The sequence below is a fragment of the Botryllus schlosseri genome, chromosome 1 (assembly GCF_051294905.1).
Source record: "Botryllus schlosseri isolate E-star chromosome 1, Bs_hap1, whole genome shotgun sequence".
Classification (NCBI taxonomy): domain Eukaryota; kingdom Metazoa; phylum Chordata; class Ascidiacea; order Stolidobranchia; family Styelidae; genus Botryllus; species Botryllus schlosseri.
In genome coordinates, this window is record NC_137236.1 from 24134638 (window position 1) to 24158406 (window position 23769).

General features: G+C 39.9%; 1 long non-coding RNA gene across 1 annotated transcript; it reads right to left on the reverse strand.

Moving 5' to 3' along the window:
• Window positions 1–3725: 3725 nt before the first annotated feature.
• Window positions 3726–7490, reverse strand: LOC145445446 (uncharacterized). The gene is made up of 3 exons (XR_013917025.1): window positions 6957–7490; window positions 6533–6677; window positions 3726–4876 (listed from the first exon to the last, which is right to left on the reverse strand). It is a non-coding gene; the product is annotated as an uncharacterized LOC145445446 (long non-coding RNA).
• Window positions 7491–23769: the final 16279 nt, after the last annotated feature.

A 23769-nucleotide genomic window follows, 5' to 3' on the forward strand; every position in this document is an offset into this window, starting at 1 on the left:
ACGTTTCTTTGCTCTAATTAGAATCTAATTTATGATAACTTTGTAGCTGTAGTTCTTATTTCTATTTGGAAAAGCTTAAGTTTTTCAATTGTGCAAGCTAGAAATTCACACATTTTCGTCTGCAAATGAATGTTCTGTATTGATCTTTCGTTGCAATAAAATCTTTTTTGAGCCTAAGCTGAGTAAAAATTCATGGACGGCTGGTATTAATTTCGAGCTCTGCACCAGTCAACATGAACACACCACCACTAAACACAGGATAGCCAGGCACACATCGGCTCCAGCACGTTGTGTGGTAGTTAAAAAAAAACCGGATTTGGCATGTAAGTTTGCGTACCTCTGCACGCATTGGAATTTAGAGTGTAGAGTACCACGTTATTCCAAAGCCATCGCATACATTATTATTGCCCGTAAATAATACTTACTGTGGCAATCCCACATATAGCCCAAGTGAAATTATTGCATGTACGATTCAAAGAGGTTCAAATGCGCGTGGAGCGCCCGTTTTATTTACAAAATCGATTGAGCAGATACCTGGTTGTCATATATTAACATATTAGTAAAAGTTATTTTAACGACGGTTAAGGACAGAGCGAGCTCTTTTATCGGCGATGATGCTGTAGACCAGTGGTTCTTAACCCTGCCTCCAGCGCCCCCCCAGGGTGGATTTTGATTTTCAAGGGGGCGGAAACGCTCAGGGGTGATATGGGGGGGCGCTGGTCTCAGGGGGGCGGTACGGGGGGCGCTGAAGCAAAATGGCTTCACAGTAGATTGTGTAGTATAGTAAAACATATTATTAACAAGTTATCAGAGCAAATTAGGATTCGACAAAACATGTCAAATCGACGGTGTTTGCTACATATATGTTCTCTTCAAAAATTACACATCAATTTCTGACGGTTTATACAAGTTTTCCACTTTTAGTAGGCATTTCGGCGTCGGCCATTACCACACCACGAGGCACGAAGACGTGCCATATGAAGTTTCAGCCAATATGGGACTCCGAGAAATGTGCCAAAGCATCGTCAGGGAAAAAACATTTGCTGAAAAGAATTGCCCTCATGTGGACCATAAATTTCGATATAATTATGTCTCGTTATCCAGTTTAAATGGCCCTTGCCAAATTGTTATGTCGTGACAATCTGAACCCGACAGGACAAATAACATCCAACAAAGAAAAATTAATTGCCATTGAAGAAATACAAATTTTGAATCGTGTGCTTATCTTGGTTTAGTATGTTTATGCGATTTCAATATCTTTTGACTATAATAGCCAGCAGATAAAACACACAAATTAACAACATGCAACGAAGTAATTTTACCAACGGGCCCGCCCGAATATATTTAATTATTAATTACGTGCATGCATTGTCCCAGACAACAGCTCATAGAACGAAACCGGTGAATCTTATGGCGTGGGCTGACAGGATAGGAAATGATAGCGATATATATGCAATTACCAATATTTTTGTCCGATTCCATGATCCGTTACAAAGAGAAAACTTTCGTTCCTAGGCGACCAGGCCTCATAAAACTTTGCTCAACATCGAAATCACGCGACGCTGGGTCTTGGGGAACGCTCCACAGAAGTTAGGTTTATCACCCTATCGGGGCCCAATACCAACTTTTTTTGAGGGGGCAAGCGAATTGCTGTTACGGCCCGTCCTTTTACCAATTTATTTTATCACAGTCTTTAAAATATGGTGTTGGGGGCGCTAGAACACTGAAAGTTTTGAAAGGGGGTGCTGGAGGGAAAAAGGTTAAGACCCACTGCTGTAGACCGAATTAACCTCATCGAAAACGTAAAAAGAAGTATTAGAATCCAATTCGTGACGTGCTCGATTTAAGTACGGCTGAGAGCTTCGGAATGTTTTGCGAAGGATAATATTTGACGACTTGAATATTGACTTGCCAATATGTATCCCAATCACTAGTAACATTGCGGACAGCAAAGTTTGATTGCACTAGGTTTCTGTCCAAATCATAATCGTGAACTCCTAAGCTGCATATCAGGAAACTGTCTTATTTTCGCATCCTCATGCGACACCACGATATAGGAATACCAGATACCACATTTTACAAGGACTTGGCGAGGGGGAAGCGAGGTGACTTGGCGAGGGGGAATTGCAGTTTCCTAGATAATTGTAACCTGCAAATAGTTTTATTGGTTAACGGAAATGCTTCATTGTTCTTTCGGACCTATTACACAATTGAAACTAATGAACTACTCACACTTCAAACCCACATACATTTATGTACTTACATCTAAATGTTGAGAGTTCGACATTGCACGCTACATCCAGATATGTATCTATATATGAAAGTGGTTCTTACCAGCTGCTCCACGCAACACTATAGATAGGAGTTCCGTGGCACAGTCTCATGGTTTCCGCGGAGGCTAAGAGACGCAGTCAACTGATATACGATTTGTGATGATACTCCCATCTTGTCCATCATTGGCTGCTAATAGGCCTGATCAGTTGTGAAATTGTGACTAGTGGTACGTCGTATGCAGTGACGTACACAAGGGAGGATTGGTTTCGAAATCGAGACCCCGGCAGCCTTCTGATACGACGGATCGGTGCACATACTCTCTGTACGCGAGATCATGAATTACAATCGTTGATGATCATAGTGCGAGGCTTTGTCTGGATTCTGACTAATCAGAGGAAGCCGTCGTTCCATGCATGCTGTCTTTTTACCTGACGATCGACAGGCGATGTACAACCAAATCTGTTTATTATACCCGATGATTTAATCGCAAGTCCGATGATGTTTTCCGTTCTTCAATGAGTGCAGGCTAAAGTATCTCTCGGCTCTCTGCTGCGAACCCTTGAGGGAACGTGACGACATCTGGCGTTAGACATCCTGCTGCGCTCCCACGCCATAGCTCATATATCCAAAAACCTCTATGTATAGGACCAGGATACCACCAGTAACGCCGAAAATTAGCTGTATCTTACCAAAGCATGTACGGAAGGAAGCCGACAGCTAATACATGTAATACGAACGACCTCCATACCAGTGTTGGGATGACTCGAGTCATGACTTGACTAGAGTCAGACTCGAGTCACCTTTTTCGTATGACTTGACTTGACTCGAGTCACTTTGCTAAAATGACTTGACTTGACTTGACTCGGCGTATCAAAAATGTGGGTTGACTCGTGACTCGGAGCAAAATTCACGAGTCAATTTCGAGTCATCAAGCAATCGATGTCGATAAAAATCATTGTGTCTTGCATATGTTCGGATTGTACACGAAACGCTGGTGTAACCTCTAAGAGCGACCAATCATTCAATGATTGTGCTTTTTACTGAACCTCCATTGTTCTCACACAAATGAATTGATCGGAAACGAAGTGATCAAAGTTTACAGCTTACGCTGTCGCAAACTAGTATAGTAAAGCAATTTATTAGCAAAATATATATTTCTGTTCTCTTTTCTTAACTTAACCGAACTTGTTTTATTGAAATTGAATTCTAATATAGTTTTTATAGTCCTCAACCATTAGAGCAGGTCCGAATTGTATCAATTTGTCACTGCACTGTAAAAAATAATCATGGGTGTAGCCATAGTCTAGACCTGGTTCCACCTGAGTCATGTTGACATGGAAAAGGCCCATGATAACTTGTCGACATCCATGTAGACCTGTTGACATCCATGTTCCTACCCATGTCCTAATAATGCTTCAAATTGACCTTTCACCTCTACTAATGTACACATACCCTGTGGTTAGATATATTTAGCTGTATTTGACATCTGGAATGTTTGCAAGAAAATCTGCGAAAAGTTCAATGAACTCGCTGACGCTGGCGCAAACTTGATGTTGAAAACGCAATATGTCGCCAATGTATGATGGAAACTCATTAGTCCATCGACAGATTCCCCAACGAAATGGATTGTCCACTTTTTCTGAAGAGTATCGCACTTCATCGTCGGGTAGACATTCTTCGGATCCTATAATGAATATAAATGTCATTACCATCCATGCACTATTCAAGGCACACCGGTTGATAGAATACATACGAATAGTTTCCAAGATGGTTTAAAGTTGTATCAATCACAGCCAGTTAAGATGACAGAAATCTATTAGCACCTCATTACATTGACCTTGTCTATGAATTGTCTCGGTATATACAAAATCTACTTTTCACTTGACAATATCAAGTATGCACACATGCACAGTCTTCCATTCCTTTACCTCTGCACCACTATACTATTTGATGCTACGACCTACGATTATCCAATTATTAATAAATGGATGGATTAATGCACGGATCGGCGGTAAATCCAGGATTTGAAAACTTGTATTTTGGTGACGGAGTTCAACTTTGGTGATTGTGACCCGGCCAAAGGTTGTTTGTGTCTTTTCTGGGAATTCCGAAAACAGAACTACTCGCTTTTTCAAATCCGCAAGTAAAACTAAAACTAGGACTAATCAATCACCTTATAAAATTCAAAACTAGAATTGTAACTAAAATTACTCAATTTTCAAAATCCACAAATATAACTATAACTTACAACTATACCTAGAACTTTTTAAAATTTGATACTAGAACTAGTACTAGCAACCTTTTAAAATCAGGAGCTTACGAACTAAATCACAACTAACAATATCAGTGGTTTTTGACTGGTTTTCCCGCGAGGCAATGGCGCACACTAAACTCACATTGTTTGTAGGGCTGGGCATAATGATTCGAGCACTTGAATCTGAATTGAGTATTATTATTATTATTGTAGTATTGTCTTGTAGTATTATTGAGCAAACCAGTTTTGGCCATTATCAACAACTCGCCTTATCCACAATCAGGAAGCTGTCGAAGCGTTCATTGAAAATGGTCGGGATGCCGACCACCCAGTCCAATTTCTGATTACCTGAATGAGAAGTGAGAGATCAGCACAAGTGAAACACTCGAGAAAAAAAAACGTTTTAAAAATTAAATAAATGCAGTTACAAAAATTAAATGAATGCAGTTACTGTTTGTGTAGTGTGAACTGCAAATATGGGCGTGGCAAAAAATATGCAAATTTTAACATTGCCTTAGGAACCAGACAGTTTTTAAAATCGGCAACTTGAAATACCCTATTTCTATAATATCCTACCAAGTAATGACCTTCATAAATCCGCAACTAATGAACTATAATACATCGAACTCAGCCATGGGCAAAGTGAGCCCCGCTATTTTGAGAAGCACGTGTGGCAATTTTTTGGAATTAAAAACATAAAACCTACTTTTGAATATTGCTGAATAAAACCATAAGCTGGATAAACTGAGCTGGAACGGAAATTGATTTACTTTGAAACCTGCTCAATAATATATCGCGATTACATAGCCTATAACTCCCAAGCTTGTATGCGTAATCCAGATTTAAAATCAAGTCAATGTAGCAAAGTCGTAACAATTAGTCACAATAAGTTACTCCTTCCGTATAGTTTGGTTCAAACCTTCTTTGTTGCCATTGTCAGTGCGCGTTTTGACTGAGACCTCATCATACATAAAGGGTGAATGGGCATATCATAAAAAGAATGTCGAAAGCTGAAATACAAAGAAGGTATGGAGCACTAAACACAGGGCCGCAACTGCCGCATCCCAGACCCCTCAAATGGAGAGGGCCCGAGGTCGAAGCACCAAAAATTACTTCGTAAATGGACATAAATCCTATAATTTATGAAACTTAATTCAAATTTTCTTCGCGCGATATATAGTGACTAGATGTTTTGATAATAATATGGGTACCACTCTACCCGCAAGAACAGCTAATTTATAGAGATCAGCATTTCGGCGTCGGCCGTTAGCGCGTCAGGACACACCAAGACGTTGACAATGACGTTTCGGCTAACATGTGACTCTGCGAAGTGTGCTGCAAAAAAGCTCAACGGCGAGGAAACCTTGACCAAAAGTACCGCCACATGTCCGCCGAAACCGATATATATATATGTCAATTTCATCAAGTCGCACTGTTAAGATATAGCCTACCTTTTAATGTATTGATATAAAAACCCGGATTACAGAGAATTCAAAATGTATCATGTTTAACATTATCTTGAATTAGGAGGGAAAATAAATATAAATTTTCATTTCGGTAATTAACCGTACTTTTCTCATTAGGCTATCCAATATCAACACATCCACGGAGACGTATTTATTAAAAATGTAATTCACTGCTTTCCATTTATAAATAAAATCAATACACTGGAGAATATAGCTGAACATGTTGGCTCGGCTCGGCACGCCAACTTACTTTCTATTACTGAAGTGGCCTGCAGAGAAAAATAATTGCCCAACCCTGAACTAACTAGATCTGTGGAATCACTCAGGTAGGCTATTCGATTTCAACCCACCCTCGCGATGACATGTGTTTTTCAGATATTGAGCACCTACACAACTGCGAAGCTGGAACAAGAATTACTCACTTCCCGAAACCCGCAACTAAAATTTGAACTAATCAATTTTCACAATCCGCGACTATAGAACTACTCGACAGATATTGACCGCCAACTAACTAAATTTGCGAAAGTCACTTACTTACCCATAACTTTTTGAATTTCTATCGGAATTTCTTGCGGTTGCAGGAGACTGAGTGCAGAGCTCCAAGTCTTTTCCAAAATCTTTGAGGTCAAGTCAACATCCAAACAGGCTTGATTCAGGCAACATATTTTCACTTCTTCCAAAATCTGAACATTGTGACAGATTTACATCATAGCTAATTAATTAAGTTAGTCTGCAGGAGCCTTAGTACTATCAGTAGTCTCAATTTAAGCACAGGTCGGGCTTGTGGTCGAGGATATGTCACAACTATCGTGAATTATTTCAGGAATATATATATACGTAGTTTGTTTTGTACTATCATAGCATTCTGAAAAACGAACTCTTTGTGAGTTTGTTGCAAAGTCGCAGGTTGACTCGATCATGGCAATGTTGTGTTTGAAACCACTGCGTTAGATTGTACCTACCAAGGGAGCATGGGTCAAAACTGGGTATATCTTCATTCTCCATCAGTATTCCTGCTGATGTTCCATTTACGACACTGTCGCGGCCTGATTTAAAAGTTCTTCTCATTCTATCTTGCAGCATCTCTTCATCTGGCACCCTCTATTTCCACTCTGACTTATTTCCTTTTGTCGTCGACGCTAAGTTCGTCTTCGGAAGGGTAGATGTGTTGACTTTGCAAACAGCTTTCTCTGCAAAAGTATAGAAGAGTCACGATAATACTTGGCTTAGCCATGGAAATATCTCTTCAGCGCAAAAATAGCAACGTGCTTGTAAGAAATCGATTGAAAGGTTGAAATTAAAGGGGCACCACTCTAAATATGATGTGGTCTCTCATGAAATAATCTATAAAAAACTCCAATTATGATAAATCCAATTACCCTAAATATAATTATTTTACTTCATTTTGATTTAATACAGTGTTCAGTATAACAAGTAGATTTAATTTCTTAGCCGTTTTTTTAATCTGGACCATACAGTGAAAATGTGACGTTAGTCAAAATAACCCCAAGGGATATCACCAAAACCAGAGACAATTTGAAAAAAACAAGGTCATATTTGGAATCAGTGTCGTTCGGAACCCCGAAACAACTCTTCCAATATGCGTTAAGAGTGTAATCCTAGTATAGTAGCCTACCAATTTATTTGTGGTAATAATTACTTACTTTCATCGTCTGTCAAGATTTGTCATATTACTCCTTTATCTTGAATTGTCGAGAGATCATACGAGGTAAATGCCTCGTCGTAATATAGAAATTGAATATACTGTCCCCGATATTACTCCGAAATACAGTTCTCACAGTTTCAGCTATCTCAGATCTGTGATCCACTGTAATCACTCGTTCATGATCTCCAGCAGCCTCATTTTCAATGTCACAAATATCACATGAGTAATATTACAAACAACTGCAGTATGTATATCTGTAAAATACAAATTTACATCAGTTCCTTATGTTTCTAGGGTTTTCAAATCTTGAATCAAAGGCTCGAGTATAGCATGATATCCCATATTTTTTAAAGCTGAAGTTTTTTCAATCACCTCAGGATAAATATTCCTCCAGTTGGATAAATACTTCATTTTAACATTGCCCAGTACGGTACAAAATAAAAGCAAGGGAGCTTGTGAAGCGTCTAGGACTACTAACGCATTACCAACTACCACATGATCTACAACTACATACAAATGGATACGCAGTAAACTTTGATCACTATTTGCAGCCGTTTGGCAGTTCCCGCTATATACCGATATCTGACTGAATACGACTAAGTTGCTTCAGGTTCGACTATACCCAGTGACGCATTGCAGATTCGGCGGATATATTACAACGAAGACAGAAACAATAAATACATCAACACTTACTATCTAGTCCACGGCTTAATACAGCAACAAGCCATAAACTCTGCAACTTTGACAAAGACGACCTATGAAATGACTAGGGCTGGGCAAAATCGAGTACCTGAGTGATTCGATTCTGAATCACGTAATATGCTTCGAGTCGAGTCGAGTAATCGAGTATCACTCCTTATGACGTCACAAGAGAATGTACCATGTCAAAGTTCAAATATGTACCTTTTATGTCACCACAAAGAACATAATGCCTGTTATCCATCACATTAAATATACTTCGGTATTTTTTTCGACCATACCGATTTCATTGCACTTTTTGACAATGTTGTGGGATAATCATGACTTCAGAAATGTGTTATTTCCAGTAACGTTCGCAGCTTTGTACCATGCCTGGTATGTTGCGTCACGGCCGATCAAGGTTTCAGGACTTCCTCAGTGGATCAATAGTATCAAAACTATAATTCTCGTTAGTAAAAATAATTTTCAGTTGTGTGGGGCGTATACTTTCAGTACTCGAAAAAATCGTCTTTTACTACTCGACTCGAATCATTGAAATTAATACTCGTTTCAGATTCGAGTACTCGAATCATTGTGCCCAGCCCTAGAAATGACCAACTCCATCAAACTTCCTCTTTTTTCCAATCCTTTTGAATTGAATGCTACGGCTATACTGTACGCATGCCTGGTTTTGTAACCAGATAATCCGGAGTCATTATGGCTCCGTAACCGAACGGCTATGTTTGCGTGCGATGATGTAGCTGTGTACGAATCACGATGTTTGTGTATTGCAATATATCCTGTAAGGATGTAACGATGTTTACTTGTCACTCAGCTGAAATAACGATATAGTGAAATGGTAAAACGTCCTGCTTCTTGATCGGTAGGTCATATGATCAATTTCCAGCCATGTCAGACCAAAGACTAAAAAACTGGTATCCGTGGCTATCCGGCTCAACGTTCAGCATTCTGGGATAGCATGGTTAGCGCATCTCAATCGTCAAAGCATCTCAATGGTGAAAACGAGAATAAGTCTGATATCTCTCTCCCCCCTCTCTCTCCCCTATCTCTCGCCTCCCCTCTCCCTCCCCCTCTCTCTCTCTCTCGCTCTCCTTTCTCTATGCTCCCTTTCCCTTCTTTCTCCCCCTCTCTTCTTTCTGCTCTATTCTCTATCTCTCCCCACTCTCTCTCCCCTATCTCTCTCCTCCCCTCCCCTCCCCCTCCCCTCTCTCTTTCTCTCTCTCCTTTCTATATGATCTCATTCCCTTCTTTCTCCCCCCCACTATTCTTTCTGCTCTATTCTCTATCTCTCTCTCCTTCTCTCCCTCCTCTCTTCTCTCTCCCTCTCTCGCTCCTCTCTGTCTCTCTCTCTCTCTCTCCCTCTCTCTCAGTGACGATGATGATGATAATTATGATGATATCACTAAAGCTCAACGTGATACTCTTACTTGATAACCATAGACATGGGTCCCTTATCATGTCCCATCATGGAAGTTTTTGTCATGTCAACATGAGATTTTGAAACCATGTCGGTGTTTTCATGGAATTAACATGAGAAAGAGGAAGTCATGTCATTTCCATCATAAAATCCATGTTTATTTTTACAGTCTGGGTAATGTATTGCATCTTATCAATTCGTTCCTCTATTCTCTATTTTGGCTGGTAACTATAATCCGAGGCTATGCTATTACTTATGTAGTTTAGCATTTCTACGTATATGTGAGCAATAAAGTGCCTTCTTGTGTTTATATTTAACTCTATATTCGTTCATGAGTCCAGAATCAATGACCACTCAATCTTTATTCCTGACAGCTAGCAAAATGCAATGACGTAAGCATGCCTTATACTTCGAAAAAGCAACTTGACTTGAATTGTGACTTGACTCGTGACTTGACTTGACTTGACTCGACTTGACTCGAGTCACCTCCAAAAATCGAGTGACTTGACTTGACTCGAGTCACCTTCGAAAATCGATTGACTTGACTTGACTCGAGTCAAAATGTGCAATGACTCGAAATGACTCGTGACTCGAAGGTAGTGACTTGATCCCAACACTGCTCCATACACGAACATCGAGTCGATTAGCATTGCGCAGAAGCCTATACTAGTGTTAAAGTATATAGTGATAAATACTTTTCAAATTAATGATGTAAAGCAATAAATATACTTGGTGCGTGTATCACCGCCATGCCATTTTGGAATGTTTTAAAGTTGTAATATACCTGGGTTGATGTCAATGCGGTATAGCTAGCAATAAATAATAATATCATTTTACTGATGTTTCAAGACAAGTCAACAAATATTTCAACTCTCGACTCAATTTGAAGTCACTGATTATTCATTTTTCTTATTGCGTGATTATAAATGGGGATGCCGATGTGTCATACATACTTCATTGTTGATGCTGCAGATACCATTGGTGTGATTTTTAAAGCAGCCACCTACGATAACCTACTAAAACAGTTTACAACCCGTCAAAATAAGGATACTAGCTTCAAAACTTTTCAGACCTTCAATTCGTACATCCACTTCAATATCGCTAGTGCTATTAGTATTAGAGCAGGGCCGGCCAACCCGTGGCCCGCGGGCCATATGTGGCCCGCGAGAAGGTTTTGAGTGGCCCGCGAGGTAATTTCCGAAATTACTAATATTATCAAAAATGGACTGCACAGATTGTTAACTTGCAAGGCCAACCTAAAATTTGATTAGTCTGGCAGCAACACTTGAGATGTGATGACTAAAATATCAATTCCGACGCATTGGCAGATCCATGAGCCAGCCACATTTTGGTAGATCTTCGTACACTACAATAAAGCAGAATAATTTGCGACAGATTTATCAAAAGTAAAAAAAATCTGAACGCTTCGCGCAACAGGTTTCTTGATTTTAATATTGTTAATCCTTTTCTGAAAATGAAAGAACTCCTAATGCATCAGATTAAGTCTAGCTATACTCGCGATAACGAGACAAAGTGTCGTTCAACATAGCCCATGCGATTTTGCGTTTGCGTCAGCAGAAAGACCGTCGACTATGGAACCTAGGCACAAAAAGATTGACGCATGTTGGTCGAAGCTTTCGATATCGATATGTTCAGGCGCCGAATAGCCCATTCCTTGCAACTGATCCCAGCCATATACAGCAGGCCCGCAATATAGTCAAGTGACAATATTATTGACCTATGAGCTTCGAAAAATTTTCGCGCTTCGCGCGGCTAGTGGCCCGCGCAATAGTTCTTCAATCAAATGTGGCCCTCTGGCTGAAAAGGTTGGCCACCCCTGTATTAGAGTTTAAATTTACGGCATTAAGTATAATTGTACTTGAGTACCAATGATGACTATCTTGACCACATCTGTCTGACAGATGCAACTGACCGTACAAGCTGAACTCTGAATAATTTGGACTAAATTTATGCGAACTCTTTTAATAGACAAAAAATACATTCCAGAAAGAATTATATATATATTAAAAATGTATTAGCAATAACATATCAAGTAATATGAAAAAGCACAATACGTAATCTAACAGCAAAATGGATGTTTTGGAATTGGCAGAATTGGCATGGCAGTTAAAATCGGATTTGTGTTACGTCATGTAGCTAAGTAAATGTATGGTATCACAGTATTGACAACAAAAGATGAATAGTTTGTTAAAACACAATTCTGACAGATATGCAGAGGTGGTCAAAGTAGTCAAGAAAGCTACTCAAGTAGAAGTAGAAGTAGCGACGAAAAAATCTACTCAAGTACGAGTAGAAGTACTTCTCCAACAAGCCACCTAAAACTACTTGAAGTAGAAGTAGAATTGACTGACTTTAAATCTACTCAAGTAAGTAAGTAGTTTTGATAACAGTCTTATTTCGTTGGCATGGACTCCTAAAAGCTGCGAATTGAGCTCTGTGGAAGGTGCAGAGAGTTTGATTCGTATTGATGCATCCAAGGAGGTATCAATTTTTAAAAGAATTAGCCATCTTTCGCATCATGGGATGCAAACTATAGTATTTGTATGAAAATTTGATACTAACCCTTCGTTTAGTAGAAGACCCCGTTTTAGAAAATATCATGGCATGGTGCCGTACCCCATATTATAAAGTCCCTAGTTTAGGCGAAGAGCAATACGTATGTGGTATCGGATACAGTTTCCCCACTATGCGCGATTAGTTTCCTTAAAAACAAATATTGTGGATCGTGAAAGTTATATTTAGTGTAGCTTTATTTTCGGAAAATAGAGGCATTACTACACTTGCTTTTATGCTTCAACATTAGTGTTCTGCGGACAAAAGAACTGAAAGTAATTAGAACTCTAAGTATGATACTCGCAATTGAAAGTGAAATACAAATACCACTTCTAAAAAGCGGAAAATATATTTCATGTCTTTTGTCCACAAAGCTTCAAACGTGATTTGCTAAAACAGGTGTAGCGTTCAAATAGACTGGATTTTCCAGATTAGCAAGACACGTAATGGGCTGCTAGATTAAGATATAATAGGTAATTGCTAGATTGCAAAACGGTAGTTTCAAACGTTATGGTGGGCCATATTCACTGTGATGAAATGTTTGTTATGAGCGACAATGCGGTGTGAGGGGAACCAAGCAATCCGGTCCCTAAATTATATTCACTGATACTTTCGTGAAAACATATTTGTCACTCCATAACTACTGTGCGCGAAGCGCAACAAAATTTCTGGGCTTTACTTGACTTTTACGAATATTAAGTGTTGGTACTCCGTGGAAACAGCCCCGAAATTCCTCAGGCTATCTTTCTTATTGGGGGATTAAACTACTTCTACTTGACAAACTGAAAATACCGAAAAGTAAGTAAGTAGATCACAAAATATTACGAAGTAGAAGTAGAAGTAGAGAAAATCAGATTTACTTGAGTAAGTACCAGAAGTAGAGGAAAACTACTTGAGTACTTCCAAAAAGTAGAAGTACTTCGTTACTGACCACCTCTGCAGATATGGGGAATAGAAAATACGCAGTCACCATTGCAAACAACAGCAAAACAACTGGAACATTATATAAAGGTGTCATGGTTAATAGAACATCCCGCCGGAATATCAAATCCAAAATCGAAAATACGTATGAGTAGAGGAAAAATGGGTTGGAAATTAGAGATGCTTGCTCTACGTTCGCGGTTGGAAGCGGACCATCCGCGATTGGAACTAAGTTGAATTACCAATTGGATATAGTCGAAGTGTTATGAATCCTGAACTAAAAACTGTTCAGTAGACCATATTACAAAAAATGCGAATTTGGCTTCAAAACATGGTAGACTTTTTTTCATAACGGACTTTAGGAAGAAAGTATATCAGCTTTTAACACATCTATGATGCGTCTAATCATCGCCATATCTAAATCACAAAGTTCAAAAGATAAAACACCACCTGAAAACGTGTCTTTGGTGCATGGAGAGAATGTGATTCTGGTGGATTTCATCACAATATTAGATATCCGCAACAGCGTGTCGAGGTTGCTAACCCAAGACAACCTTTCCTGCAACCATCGCAACTGGAAATACAACTCCTGCGTGACATGTGACAGCGCCGACGCTGGCAGGACATCGATTTCCACTGATGCGCATTCTTCGTCGTTCTGGCTTGGCGGTGCTTTGCGTATTTTCGAATCTGATTCAGAGTTTTCTTTTCTATTATTATCGATCCTTGTGTCTTTTGACACGATGTATGTTCCGAATTTCGATCTTTGCAAAACGGACTTGTGCAATTTTATATTTAAGGATCGGAACTCCTCTGTTGGGGTTGTATGCTGCGTTACAGGCAATCCTCTGCCCGAATCGAGTTTCGCTTTCGTGTCACCCCTGCTTCTCGTACTTGTGGAGGCTGATTTCATTTGCGATCCACGGACAAACTTTTCGAACCGGTGCCCGCTAGGCTTGGCGAATCTTTTTTTGTCGCCTGGGTTCACACCCTCGGTGGTAACCGGCTTCAATGCGGTATTGCAAAACGGCGAAAGTTTCCTCTTCTTTGGTTCATTTACGGGACTGGAGACATTAGGCTTCTTCAGATCTAAATCATAATTCGTCGGAATACGATCTTTGCGCTTCGATTCGCCCTTGAGACTTGCTATGCATTCAGATCTTTGCAGTACTGACCTGTGTAACTTTACGTTAAGGCTGCGGAACTCGTTAAGTACAGGTTCATTTTCCGGTATTAACAGCCGTGCGCCCGATTTTGAGTATCGCGTGGTTTTCATTCTTGCCTCTGGTACTTTCAGAGGCCGATGTATTTCAGAGGCCGATGTATCTTGTGTTTCACGGATACATTTTTCGGAACAGTGCCTGCTAGAATTCGCCAAAATTTTCTTTTCAACGGGCATTTGGTCTTTGACGGCAACGGGCCTGAACGCAGTATAGCGCGATTGCGACGACTTGCTCTTTCTTGGTGGATTTCCGACACAATTTAATACGAAATTTTGTGGTGGTGCAGATCAGTGTTGGGATCAAGTCACTACCTTCGAGTCACGAGTCATTTCGAGTCATTGCGCATTTTGACTCGAGTCAAGCCAAGTCAATCAGTTTTCGAAGATGACTCGAGTCAAGTCAAGTCACTCGATTTTTGGAGGTGACTCGAGTCAAGTCGAGTCAAGTCAAGTCAAGTCAAGTCACGAGTCAAGTCAAAATTCAAGTCAAGTTGCCTTTTCGTAGTATGAGGCATGATTACGTCATTACATTTTGCTAGCTTTCTGAAATACAGATTGAGTGGTGATTGATTTTGGACCGATGAACGAGTTAAATATACAACCAATATGGCGCTGTAGCGCTCACATATACGTAGCCTCAGTTTATAGTTACCAACCAAAATGGGGAATAGAGAAATGAATTGATAAGATGCAATACATTACGCTTTACCCATTTATACATATGGATATGATACAATTCGAGCCTGCGCCAATGGTTGAGGTGTATATAAACTATATTCGAATTCAAAATCAATAAAACATGAGGTTTGGTTAAGGTAGATAATTTTCTATTATATTACTGTACTACTAGTTCACGACAACGTAAGCTGTAAGCATCGATCACTTCGTTTGTGGTCAATTTATTTGTGAGAGAACAATGGAGGCTCAGTAAAACGCACGATCATTGAATGATTGGTCGCTCTCACGGGTTACACCAGCGTTTCGCGAACAATCCGAACATATGCAAGATACAGTGATTTTTATCGACACCGATTAATTTATGACTTGAAATTGACTCGTGAATTTTGCTCCGAGTCACGAGTCAATCAACATTTTTGATACGCCGAGTCAAGTCAAGTCAAGTCATTTTAGCAAAGTGACTCGAGTCAAGTCAAGTCATGCGAATAAGGTGACTCCAGTCTGACTCGAGTCAAGTCATGACTCGAGTCATCCCAAGACTGGTGCAGATGCCATTATTTTCAAGCCGGTTTCGGTGCACTTTGAAAGGTATAGTGCTTTCTCTGAAGTCGTTACCAGCTGTTCTTTTACATTAGTGTCCCCTCTGGTGTGCTTTCTAAAGTCTACCCGTCTGCGTTCTGATATTTTCTGTCCAGAGATGCTGGACTTTTCCGTATTTTTCTTCTTAGCTGGTGTCTCGGCATTTTCGGTAAGCCATTTTAACATATTTACTCGAAGTGGTGATAATTTTCGTTTCCGCGTTACGTTCAATTTTAATTGATCATCAGTCCACTTGCAAATTACTGGCTTGATCACTTCATGAATCGGACCCTTGGGCCTGTGGGCGATGCGAACTTTTGGACGATGAGCAGCGACTACGATACCTTCCATTCTGACTCTTGTGTATAACGTTTTGCTCCGGTCAGCTCGATAACTTTTTAGTAAATGCGAACAAATCGACACCATTCCAACACAATGACTCTACAATCATCATCGAACTTTCTTCACTTTCTGTTTGATTTGAAATTCACTCTCATTTGGCGCTCATTGAGATATTGCTAATTGCATATTCAATTTTCAATATGATCTTAGCTGATAAGATTGGAATGGAATCAATTGTTGTATGTCCAGTCCGTGGTATGAAGGAACTATAATGAGATTTTGATCGTCGTTATTAACTGACAAGGTTGGAAAATATTCAATTGTTGTCTGTCTAGTCCAGTTATAACGAGAAGATTATAATTAATCTGGTTTACTGCTATTGTCAAATTTTAACGTTGGCGGTTTATGAAGAAGATATGATTGGAAAATCTAATTACATCTTTATCAGATAGATCATGGCCGAATAATTAAAGAAACACTTTCAATAGAGAGCCGAGAATTAAAAGGCTGACGGACTAACTAAAGCGGCAGTCATCGGCGCGGCACCCGTGGACGAGAACAAAATGAATCGCCCTTGGTCGCAGTAGCAAATATTCAAATGGTAGATTTGGAAGTCGAACCTGAGAAGGTTTTTATATGAACGGCAGTTGAACATGGGTCAAGACCCTAAGGGACATACGAACCCAGTTGATGATCGAGGATTTGTTTTCTATGATACAATAAACATATCAAATCAAGATGCTCCATGTAAGTCCGCTTTCGTTTTTACGTAAGACAACGATGTATTCTTCATATGAATTTCATTGATTGGTAGAATAAGCATCATTGACTGACTACACCTACATGCAGCGTATTTCGCTCTTGATGTTGTGTAATTGTCAAGCTCACAGTAGAAGGTCACTAAATATTTACAAACGTAAAACTGGATATTTTGAGCAAACTTTTGTAACAAATCAAGTAAATTTGTTTGGGTTTGTCGAGGCGCAACTCGTTTAGTGTTGACTTTTTTATGCTGCCAGCGCCATCCATAGAGTGGCCCGCAGTTGAAATGCAATGAATTTTAACCAAGATGTTATAATGACGTGGAAAATTGTAGTATATGAAAAAGGTTCACAGTGCAAAACCTCTAAATTTCTGACGTTCACACACAGAACGCGCGCGAGAACCTCACGTTCACACTATCCCTAGTACCTAGCCTACCTATACAGCTAATTCAAAAGCATGCAGATAGACTTGTATAGATTCTATACAGGTTATTTTAGCATTGATAGGCACATGTTAGCGAGTGCTATACATTGAGATAATTAACACAACATACTAAATTTGGAGGTTTATATAGGCTCCTCCTCACCATCTCATCCCCGTAAGCGATGTCTTACAGAAAGCCTGGACGTGGGCGGTTCTACAAGACGGCAGCTATACGGAATAAAAAAATAAGGAATATCGGCCTGGTGTAAATGACCATATTAGTCGACAAACACCATGAATACCACAACCAACTAGAGACTCTGCTCGATATCAACGCGGCAATACTCAGACACCGAATACCCTGACTGGTCTGGCCTAGACCGCTAAGGCGCCAGCCTATATTCCCTTGAAGTTCCTCGTGGAAATTGTTGACAAAGCGACGGGAGATATTGATTTTAAGGGACTATTATATCATTTTATTGCCCCAGTTGATACATTTGGCGACGTTTAAAACGTCAATATGTGGCACTATGTCGAGTCGTTGCTTGGTATCGTGTACAACTGTACTGTACACAGTGTACAGTCTACATTGATATAGGCGCAGTGGTCGGGAACCTATGGTTCTTTTAAATAGTATATTCATATTGAAATGAACCCGAATATTTTCGGCTGACACTCGTCAGGGGTAATCGTCAGCAACTAGTAGAGAATTGGAAAGAACATTGTATATCAACAATCGTATCACAAAATATGACGTCACCAGCATGAGATTTCGAATGAGAGAACGTTCAATGTACTATTTTTAGGTGATACACGAACTCCTTTTGTTGACAGAGTTTTGGTTGGTGTATTTTGATAAAAGTTGATTCCAAGGCACACAAATGGAATTGTGAACGACCTCGACCTACGATTCGAAATCGGTCGTCTCGATAATTATTCGCACAAATCGGATTATCCAACAGATGTTTGCCGATGGCAGATTTAATGGCCTTTGATCGATCAGCATCAATCTTAAGTGGATGAGTTAAGGGTGAGCTTTTCACATCGCGTGACGCACGTGTTCTGATAAATCTGGGGACATGTTGGTTTATGCGGTCCTGCAGACGTCTTGACGTTCTTCCCACGTAGCCACAATCACAGTGGCACCTATATTCGTACACTACATTACTTTGTTGAAGTGCAGGAAGCACGTCTTTGCGTGTTGAAGGGAGCAGTTGTGTTGTTGTAAAAATCACATTGGTTTTGACTGTATCGTAAGATTTACCGACAGCAGAAATCAATTGTTTTTCAAAGCGGGTGGAAATGGGGCCAATCCAAGGTAGATGGATATAAACATCTTTTATTGTTCGTGCGGTGGGCTCTGCTCGTTTTTCTGCGTTGAATTGCATTAATTTCCTCTCCATGCCGCGGCTGATGACGTGTTCAGGGTAACCGTTATCAAGTAAGATTTTTCGGATGTAGTCAAGTTCTAAACTCAGTTTGTTACCCGAACATATCATCAACGCTCTATGCACGAGTGTGCCTATGAGGTTAATTTTTCTGCGCCGAGGACTAAATGAATTCCAGCGGAGGTATTGGCCTGTGAATGTCGGTTTCCTGAAAACAGACGTTTCAAATTTGTTGGTATTGCGCTTTTCAACTAATACGTCCAGAAATGATAACGAGTTATTGCGTTCTTTTTCTATTGTGAATTGCAAGGCCGGGTGAAGCGAGTTTAAGCGAATGAGAAATTGGTCACACTCCGATTCATTCCTGAAAATGACAAATGTATCATCTACGTATCGGCGGTACAATAGTGGTTTGGCGGACTCACGCTGGGACAGAAGCTCGCCCTCGTAATACCCTACGAAAATGTTGGCCAAAATAGGTCCCAGGGGACTACCCATGGCTAAGCCGTCTATTTGGCGAAACATGACCTCGTTAAAGCTAAATTCCACGCAGCAAGTTGCCGCTTGTAAAAGTTCAACAAAGACGTTACGCGGGATTGATGGTGGCGGTAACTTACCACCGTACAGCGCGTTGGCACAAATATCAATAGTCTCATGCAGCGGAACGTTCGTAAAAAGACTAGAGATATCAAATGAGCTCAGAAACACGTCTGGATTCGGCAAATCCAGGTTTCGTATTTCACCAGCGAACGTGAACGAATCGCGAACCGGTTCCAAAATGTCAATAAGCCATTTTGCCAGCTGATGGTGAGCAGACCCGATCATGGAAAGTATAGGTCTCACTGGGACATTGTCTTTGTGAGTTTTTGAGTTTTTGAGTATAAGATATGGCTCTTTGCCAAATACTGAATTGATAAATATTGCAGCAACTTGTTATTGAATTTTATCGCGGCCAGAATAATTATTCTGCTGGCAGTATAAACATGTCTTTGAGAGGTAAAGGCAATGTCGTCTTCAGTTTAGGGGCTCGAAGCAGTCCCTATTTCAAAAATACAGAAATTTTAGTTATTGTCGCGACGGCGACCAAGATCACACGCGAATTCGATGTACCCGACTCGAAATTCTGGATCGTGCGATACGTTAATTGATCAAAGAGAATAGCAGACATGGTGACGCCCATAGGACGATGCAGGTTTTATATATAGACATTGTCTTCTTGATCTACGGCGCGACATTAACCGCCGTGGACGTGACATTCACAATTAAAAACTCGAATTACAAACAACGCTATAGCTATTCACTTTACTGATTGGTAGCTCTGCAGTACCGGCGATAAATGTAGGCGTGTAGCGCAACGTTATATGTTACCAACGAATACTTTGAGAATTGACAAGTCGATCAGTGTTTAGATTTTCGGAATCAGTGTGACAGGTGCATTCGATTACATTAATGTATATATCAGTTATAATAAATTCGAAGTTACTTAAGATGGATTGCGTTATCAATGGTGACGCTTGGCCTGTCTGTGCCTCACCTCTCGTTTCGCGCTTTATTTTCGAACGATGAATGTACAAATTATGTGAATTTGGGAGAAATATGTTCAAAATCTCGTCATTCATGATCATCAATAGAAAATGCCAATAGTAATTGAAGGTTTCACAGTTTTCGTTCACTCATCACGAAGACGGTTGAGGCGCTGTCTCACTTTTCTCCCGTGACCTCACGTTGCTGATATATCACAGCTTTGAGTGGATAGGCCTACTGCTGTAATGGCCATTTTTGGCTTCACCTACACGTGTGATCATGGATTCTGGTATTTTAAAGGAACATCACGATGAACATATACGTTGTCGTAACTCAAGTTTCGCATGCACAAATAAGTCAACCAGCATGATTAGTACGAGTTTTTACAGAGCAAATGTGACGCACACGACAGATTTCGAATTAGTGCTACCGTGACGTCCCGAATTTTCAATTGTATCGTAGTAGTTGATAGCCATGTATGACTCATTGGGAGTTAAAATGGAAAAAATAGGGCCAATATGGCTCTTCGGCCAAAAACGGTTCCGACCGCTGATATAAGGTATCAATTCACTGAAATGTTGGATTGGAATTATCAATATGACGTCATACGACATCATGAGGTTCACGTTCGCGTTCACACAGAACCTTTGGAAAGTGTTCGCGTTCACACGAACCCGAACCTTTCAGCGGTTCACACCATCCCTACTATTTTGTCGTTATGCGTCTGCTCTTCACTTCATACATTCCAGCACCTAACGCACAAATTTGCTGGGGATTATACACTGAGTATTATTGGACGAAATACCATTTATACTTGACTGTGAGCCGTTATTTTGATGTCAGTAAAATTGTGTCGAAATTTACTTTTCACAGAGACGATCCTAAAGGACTCTGACCGGCAGAACTCAAGACATATATTTTTTTCTGGCGGGTATTCATCTAAGCGTTTAACTACAGTCTTCAAGAATTCTCGTTCCCGATTTTCAGATGCGGCCTTGAACGGCTAGAGAAATAACGAATATCCTCCATTGTAGCATTCATATGCAGAAATTGACCATAACTATTCATAGAAACCAACAAAAACTGTCGTTTACTTTATTTTTGTGGCATATTTGACCTTAGAGATCAATCAGTGCCGCATGCGGCTCTGACAGCTGCGGTTGGGAATCACTGGTCTAAATGGACAATGTAAGAGCAAAATTTAGTTCTTTGCAAGACAAATCATTTCAATACACAACCTTTCATTTGAATATGGATTATTTATTATTTCGGAATGTGTTACACTCCAACGTCCACAACACATGGAGGACCGCCAAGTTTGGTTTTAATAATTTTCTGCCAAAATCATTATAGCTAGCCCCCAAACTGCATATCAGGAAACTGTGCTATTTTCGCAATCTGAATGTGACACCACGATATAGGAATAACACATTGGCCTACCATATTTCACAAGAACTTGGCGAGGTGGAAGCGAAACGTGGTGGAAGATAAATAAATGTCACAGCCATTGTAATAGAGACCAAATCTTTAATGTTCCTCTCCTTTTTTCGAGATGAAATATAGCCTGAGAATAGTTTTACTAGTTAACGGAAATGCTTCGTTGTTGTTATGGGTCTATTACATAATTTGAAATGCAGAACTGCTCAATCCCAAATTCATGTATGCCGGGGAGTTATGGTACCGATGGATCACTGGGACCAAAAATACTTTAAAAATTCTTGATGATAATTACTTGATCACACTCCGTGAACTTGTTTACAATTGCATGCTGGCAAAATATTTAATCACATACAAAAAAATTCGACGAGCCCGAGCTAAGGGTCTCTGACAGATGTTTTCTATTTTTGGGGGTGTAAACTAAATTTCGATCGACTCATACATTTTTCTTTGTAACCTTCAACATGAACAAGCAAGCAATCATTTTTAATGTGAAGTGTAGGGCTTGTATCAGGCTATATAATGGCACATATTATTTTATTCAATACCTTCCTTGAGTGGAATTTTTTTCGATTCATGTATGTAATTCGCCGGGTGATGGCCGATGATACAATAGCCAAATCAAGCAAAACAATCAAGCATGCTAATCATGCAGCAACTGAAACATACCTACGTACAGAAACTCTTTGCGTAATAATTGCAAGTGATGTTTTACCGATATATAACGAGGTATTTGGAATTCACAATGTCGATTTACGGGCAATATGTATGTACCCTCAATTTTATAAATTCGAGCCTAAATCGAAACGTGATTTTATGGCAATATTCGAGTCATATTAATTCTATTTTTTGACGGTTGCAACTAAATATTCTTCCTTGACTTGCTGTAGCTTAGATTATAATACACAGGAAGAAAAGTTTTCACATCTGAGTTTTTGAGAGTATGTCTCATAGGTCCCCGGGTCGTGTGCCATTGGACCCACCGGGTGGGGACCGATGATACGTTCGAGCAACAAACATTGAACGTTCATAAATATTTTTTGGAAATTACGGATGTTATGTTCGTTCATTTTACGTTGGTATCGTTTGTCTCTTATTAGTCATTACCGCCAATCATTATTTCCTCGTGTGTCGTGCTTTGTATTTATACCCTGTGTTCTGTTGTCTACTGGTCTTTCGTTTAACTGCACTCGTGATGGTGTCGCCTGTCTCAAGTTATTCTGCTGTATAATATACTGGTTTCATATTGCAACCTAGTCGTATTGAGTTATTGTTCAAACAAGATCAAGAACATAACAACGGATATTCATGTATATATGCGCGATAGGAAGAGCTTGTATCAAAGTGTTGAGCCAACAAAAGATCTGCTGTTATCAGCTGATTATTTTGAGGTCTTAGATCATTTTCCAATTTTTGATCCATCTGTACCACATCTCCCTACCTCCATCTAAATGTTCAGGGTTCGACATTGCATGCTACATCAACGAATGCATCTATATATAGCAGTGGTTCTTCAGGTGTTGCACGGAACATTAAGGGTTCCGTGGGCCATGCAGTCTCAGTGTTTTCGCGGAGGTTAAGAGACACAGGTAATTATTGTATGGTTGGTGATGATACTCCCGTCTTGACCATCATTGGCAGCTAATAATTATGCCCGATCAATAGACGAATTGTGATTGGTGGTTCGTCGTATGCAGTGGCGTGGACAGGGTAGATTTGGGTTGGAAATCGAAACCTTGTCCTTCTGAAATACCAATTTTATGTCCCATATTTATAAGCTCATTTGGTATTAAGTAGTCGGTATAACGCTGTTGCGTTACGACAGAACAATACGCTGTATCTTTTCAAGGCGTAGCCTCGCGTTTTTGAACTGGTATTTGAAAGGGAAGAGCAGAAGTCACAGTGATTTTCAAATATGTGTTTCTTTTTGTGTGAAAATTATGTGGTAAAGGTTTTGTCCTTAAGACAAATTCACAGGCCATTCCGTGCTCAAGTAGTAATCTAGAGTGATGTATTATATATGTAGTGGTGTAGATTTTCGATTTTATGACTCAGAGAATATTTGGAGTTCCGCAAAGGCCTGCCGACCAGCATAAGTGTATCGCGGGTTAGATAAGGACAGGAACCACTGATGTATAAG